Here is a 6013-nt window from a genome sequence, read left to right as displayed (position 1 = left end):
GATAGAGTATACTTATTTACAAAGAAGTTAAGTTACAGGTCATCATCTCCTGGACAACTAAAACCGATAGAGTGACCACATTGGAATGGATGGGTAATACATACCTATAATTAGAAAATGGTAAAATCCATTGATCTTTGGGAGATAATGAGGTCTTTAAAATCACTATGCATAGGAGAGGTTCTCTAAAATGATTAGACCTCGAGCTCCTGTATTATAGGTATCTGCATATCTCGAGTTGAGGGATGGAGTCAACATGTAGCATTGTGCTTGGGCTTACATTAATTTTTGTGCAAGATATGATAACTGACGATTACTCATGTCAATCTATCCACTTGTATAAAATACACCCACACCATTATTTTTCTAGATCAGATACTGCTCACTCATATCTTTGTGGCTTTAAAAAAAAACCTTGGCTTTGCCTCAGGTTACACATAAGATTTAATTCATGGTCACCATGCACCTTTAATTTCACAACTTTGTCCACCCAGCTGCAGGCTGCACCTTTTTATACAGCTTGGCTGCAATAATAGCTTGCAATTGGTCTCAAATAACTATAGCAAACTGTTCAAATTGAATTGGTCTGGCTGTTAATTTTACTCATTGTCCACAATGAATGTACAAGCATATGTATAATAATAAGCACTCCATATGCATAATAGATATACCATCACCTTGGTGTTATAATTATTATAGTACTGGTAGTTTTTTATGGTACATGAAAATTTGAATGCTAGCTGATTACAGTACTACAGGGTGTAACTATAGTAGTAAATTTGTATTTTGGTAGAGCCCATGCAACTCCAGCTTTAATTATAATTATAGCAATGGTTACCTATTATTATGATTGGAAAGACATCACCAATTACATACCAATGTAGAATTATTTATATCACATTATTATAACATGCATAAAACATGTGAACGTCAATGTCATTACCCTATTAGATGCACAACATCAATGTCATTACTCTATTAGATGCACATTGCGGATACTGAAAAAGACTATAGCTACCATAATAATATATACTAGATGAATAAAAAATTGGAAATTTTAAAATGGGAATAGGGATCGCTGAAAAAAGCCACGTCACGTAACAAGAAGAGGGATTGCTGGGGTGGTAATGTAAACCACAAATCCCTATTTTGACTCTCTGTCATAAATCTTTAGTTACATGCTCTGTCATTTTGAAGTGAGTCAAAATAGTGATTTGTGGTTTACGTTACCACCTACCCCAGCGATCCCTTCTTGTTTCATGGCTTTTTTCAGCGATCCCTATTCCCATTTTTTATTCATCTAGTTTGTGTACTTTTTATTAATCCAGTAATGGATTATGAAGAAGACTGTTGTGAATAGTGTAATTTTGCATTCTGCATAGTAACACTGTCAACACACATGAGACTGATCAAATTGCAATGTGCATACAGATTGAGAGTTTTCTAATATGAGCTACAATTTACATAATAATATTCATAAACACTTCATTGCATTATACATCAGGAACATATGCATGATAATGTTATTGTTCCCCATTGATATTCTACAATGAGTCTGATATAGCAACGTACAAACTTCAGGTACAATTTCTTAATAGCATGATTGGTTGAATGACATTATAAACTTTAATTGACTATGGCTACAGCCATCATAGGCAAATGTGGCCATGTGGGAGATACTGTTTTAGGGGGCTAGAAGTTTTAGGATAAAAAGTATTAATTCCCCTATGGATGAAATTCTAGCATGCACACATTTTCTAACTCTATAGTTGGATATATCTTGAGACATTTTTTAAAATTAGTGACCTAGCTTTATAGGTTTGATTTTGGGAGCATTTTTGATAGCTATTAAGCTAACAAAGTGTAAAGCATATAAAATTAGTTAGCCTATCTGAAATAATAACACTTACAAAGTGTACTAAATCAATAAGCAGTAAAATAATGAATTGATGAGATTAGAACTGTGACTGTTCTATTATAGAGTAGCGACTGCTCTATTAGAGTATTTTAATCTTATATAGCACAAAAGTCTAGCTTATTTGCCTCACAGTGTACATTTATAACTGTTGTCCTCCATTTGCCCATTGGATTTCTATACTTCTGGATAGAGTGCAAATGCATGAGTGATGGTATCATGGAGGAAAGTTCGTTCCAACAATGGGATGCCTTATGCCTGAAACAATGTTGTGATTCTTGTGAAAAGGTAAGATTGTACTGATTATGGAGTCACAAAAACGACTTAACATTCACAATAATAATAATGATCTTGGGTACTTAGGTGGCTCCAAAGGGATATCAAGTTGTGCTGGTACTGTTGAGACATGACACAAACGGAAGGGATTGGAATTCGACAAGATATTGTAGTGGCATCCACTGATTCAGAAATCGCTAGGATTTGTAGATGGTCAGAGGCGGATACAGGTGGGGGGGTCAAAGGGGGCTGTTGACCCCCCTCCAAAAATTTTTAGTATGCCAAGATCGAGATACTCTATTAGAGCAGTCACAGTATTATAGCAGTGTGTAGTGAGCTTTGTAAGGATTTTTATGTATCAATACGTAGTTGGTGAGGTGGGCAGCTATTTTCAGCTGGTTGTGACCTCTTTTGTTTTTTTTGTCTCACCTTACCAAACTAGACAATGTAGTATCTCAGAGTTCATTTTGACCCCCCTTTCCATAAGTCTGGATCCACCCTTGATGGTCATTATCATTTACCATGTAAACAGCTCAATCCTAGAGAAAAATCAGACGTAGTGACAAATGCTGTGGACCCACACTAGTAGGACATATAAATGGAGCAGTGAAAGGATAACAGAAGCATTTTCTGATAGTGAATCACACCAATGAGAACTAAATTATATATCAAGCCCCATTGTGCCCCTGGCTCTACTTTTGGTACAAAGACTATTCAGCTCACATGAAATATTTTCAGTACTTGTATCATTATGAGATAACATAGGCGGTGGAGATGGGGGGCCAGGGCCCCCAACTTTTATGGTACAATGTTTGCAAGCGAAGATCAATATACTCTAATAGAACAGTCAGGATCTAGATATTCTAATAGAGCAGTCACAGTACCATTTTCAAATATTTTTCCATTTCATGGTCTACTCTGTGATTAAAAATTGCCTTAAACTCTAACTAGTTTTAATTTTCTTCCTTACAGTCCTCTATGAGGCTTGCATGTACATATATATGTAATTATGTACATAGTTCTTGTTTAAAGTTTGTCCCTTCAGCTTGAAATCACTTACAGATCTCAAACATTTTACTAAAATTGCTTCCAGATTCAATCTTGGCACACTTACGTTTCAAAAATTTCCATGGGAGAGTATGCCCCAGAGGTTCAGACCCTGCTATAGTTAGTCAAAAATCCCTACAGTTTTCCTCTTTTTACTGTAGTACTAATTATTAATGGCACTTTGTCACAAAAACCCTCTCTTTGCTTTAACTGTTTGGACAATCATATCATTGCAATATACAGCACAAAAATTACTTACTTCAAGCACTATGTGTACCCCCAGACTCAAGTTAGGGCTAGTTGTAAAAAATAGTTTAGCCACTGACCTTTGTGATTGGTTTTACCTAACCAACACTGCTAAGGTGCAATGAAGATAATTGTGAGGCTGGTTTAGGGTGATATTTTTGGACAGAAAAGCCCAAACCTTCGTGATCCCTATAATATACAGTACTATGTAATTAGTTGACTAAGGCTATCAACAGTCAATGCAGGAGAGACAAGGATAACACTATACTTTTTACTTTCACTTCATTAATTGAATAGAATGTATATGTAGCGCTAACGGCAATATGTTAAGAGCTTGATGCCAGCAATTGGGATGCTATAAACTCAGCATGACTTCATTGAAACAATTTGGAATATTTTAAAAGTCTACAGTTGTGTCTCTGGTTGACAAACATGTGCCTAAAGCCATCAAAAAGTTGAGACTAACAAACCTCCATGGTGGTTAAACCAACTTACTAGAACCATCAAAGAAATACAGAATCTATACACGATCACCACTAGATTATGGCTCTAAAAGAAATACTGTGAAATTTTTAATAAGAATAGTATCACAAACAGTGTTCACTCTAGGATTTCTCAGGAATTTTGGGGTGACCAGATGAAAAGTCTTGAAGTTTATATACAACCATATAAAACAGTTAAAATAGTTGTTAAACTAGTTAATTAGTCAAGACTGTCTTGCAAGTGTTCATTTTTTGTGATTGGCATTGGGGCTTTCTGAGATTAAATCCGAGGGTATTTTTGCTGGTTGTGCATGCTATGTTTAAAAGCAAACTGGCTTAAGCAATTTTTAAAACTGCACTTTCTGAGATTAGGCCTGACTCAATAATGCTCAAAATTTTTCCCAAAATGCTTTCTCGAACTTTTCATCTATTATGCTCTCCAGTATTCCCATTATCCTTGCATCATGCTCCTAGGCTAACAGCATTTCTTATAATTATCTTGGAAGATTTTAATCAGTGAATGCTCAATTAGAGTATTTCACCACAAAGTGACTGTTCGTATCGATGTAAGGAGCTATATACAATGCATTTAAGTGCTCCATTGAAGTTTGCAGTTTCCACTGACTGCTCTATTAGGGAGTATTTCACCTAATATGGTAGCATTAACACTCCAGCCTATATTATGCTTTTTATTATGCTGGCATATTTGACGCAAGCCTACTGAGATTGAGAATTGAGTGGATATTGAATGGCCAGTACTATATAGTAAGTTTTGATAGTTGTTACATGTATCCAGAGAATTTTCTAAAATAAGCTAATGGAGACACAATTTGAGGGCATTTTAAAGGTCATGTAAGTTTTGGTCTGAGAAAATTTCACATAATAAGCTATCTGAAATTGAACACTATTGATGCTGTGTGTGCCATATCAAAGTAGCTATATATAGCTATGCAGTGCAGTTGTCACTCACAATTTTAGAGGGGGGAAAGCAATTTTAGGGTACTTTAACAGTGATATAATTATATAGTTGGTGGAGGACTGCCATTGCAAGTAGGAAGTTACCTTTTTTGCTCTTGTGCCCTACCAAATCAGAGAGTCTAGATATGCCACTCAGCCACTGAATTATTTCTTTCAGTACTGAAGTACATGCATGTATACGTAGTTCAATAGAAAAGCAGTGGCTACCTTGGGGGAAGGGACTATAGGGGCTAAAGCCCTCTCCTCCTTCCTTCATTTTTAGACTTTACAAGATCGAGATACTCTAATAGAGCAGCCACCTAAAACTACTTAATAGAACATTCAGCAGATACATAATAGTTGGTTCTGCTATAATGGAATTTATCCATATCTCATGTGCACGTAAAGATGTGTCTATAGCTATATATAAAATGAAGTACATTGGTCTACTTTATTAATAACTTAATCCACTTGTATAGTCATTACATATGGCAATACTTAATGCAAGTACATACAGACTGTAGCTACGTATACACATGCCACTGAAAATGCTCAAAGATTCAATTGTTTATCATTCATATTTCAGTTTCAAATACGTTATATTATTCTCATGCACCATGTGCAGTTGTGAGAGAGTGTTGGTTGTCTGAACCTACCCATAAACAAATGCTGCAGAGCTTTATCTAAGCTAAAGAGCAATACGTATTTAATATTTATAGGCAAATTTTATTTTGTATGTGGAAATGTCTCCAAATTGCAGTATTTTAGCATCTATTTTTCAAAAATTTCCTGGAGGGGGTGGACATAAGAGATTAGTACCTTGAGTTAGCCCCCTTTGGTAAATCCTAAATCCACTGCTGGTAGGACCCCAAATTTGCACAGACCCATCTAGCTCCACCCCTATACATAGCTACGCCACTGAAAACCCATGCAGTAATTGAAATGCTGGAAATTTCCTAGCTAGTGCACTAGGAAATTTCCAGCACCTCAATCATTTAGTTTTCATGGGATTTCTTATAGTACGTACTGAAGTACATGTAGAATACCCTGTAACATTGACAATTGAGTTTGTTTCCAGGTATGTTTAAGA

This window comes from Dysidea avara, chromosome 4 (assembly GCF_963678975.1).
Source record: "Dysidea avara chromosome 4, odDysAvar1.4, whole genome shotgun sequence".
NCBI classification, from domain to species: Eukaryota; Metazoa; Porifera; class Demospongiae; order Dictyoceratida; family Dysideidae; genus Dysidea; species Dysidea avara.
Note: the sequence above shows the minus strand (reverse complement) of the source record.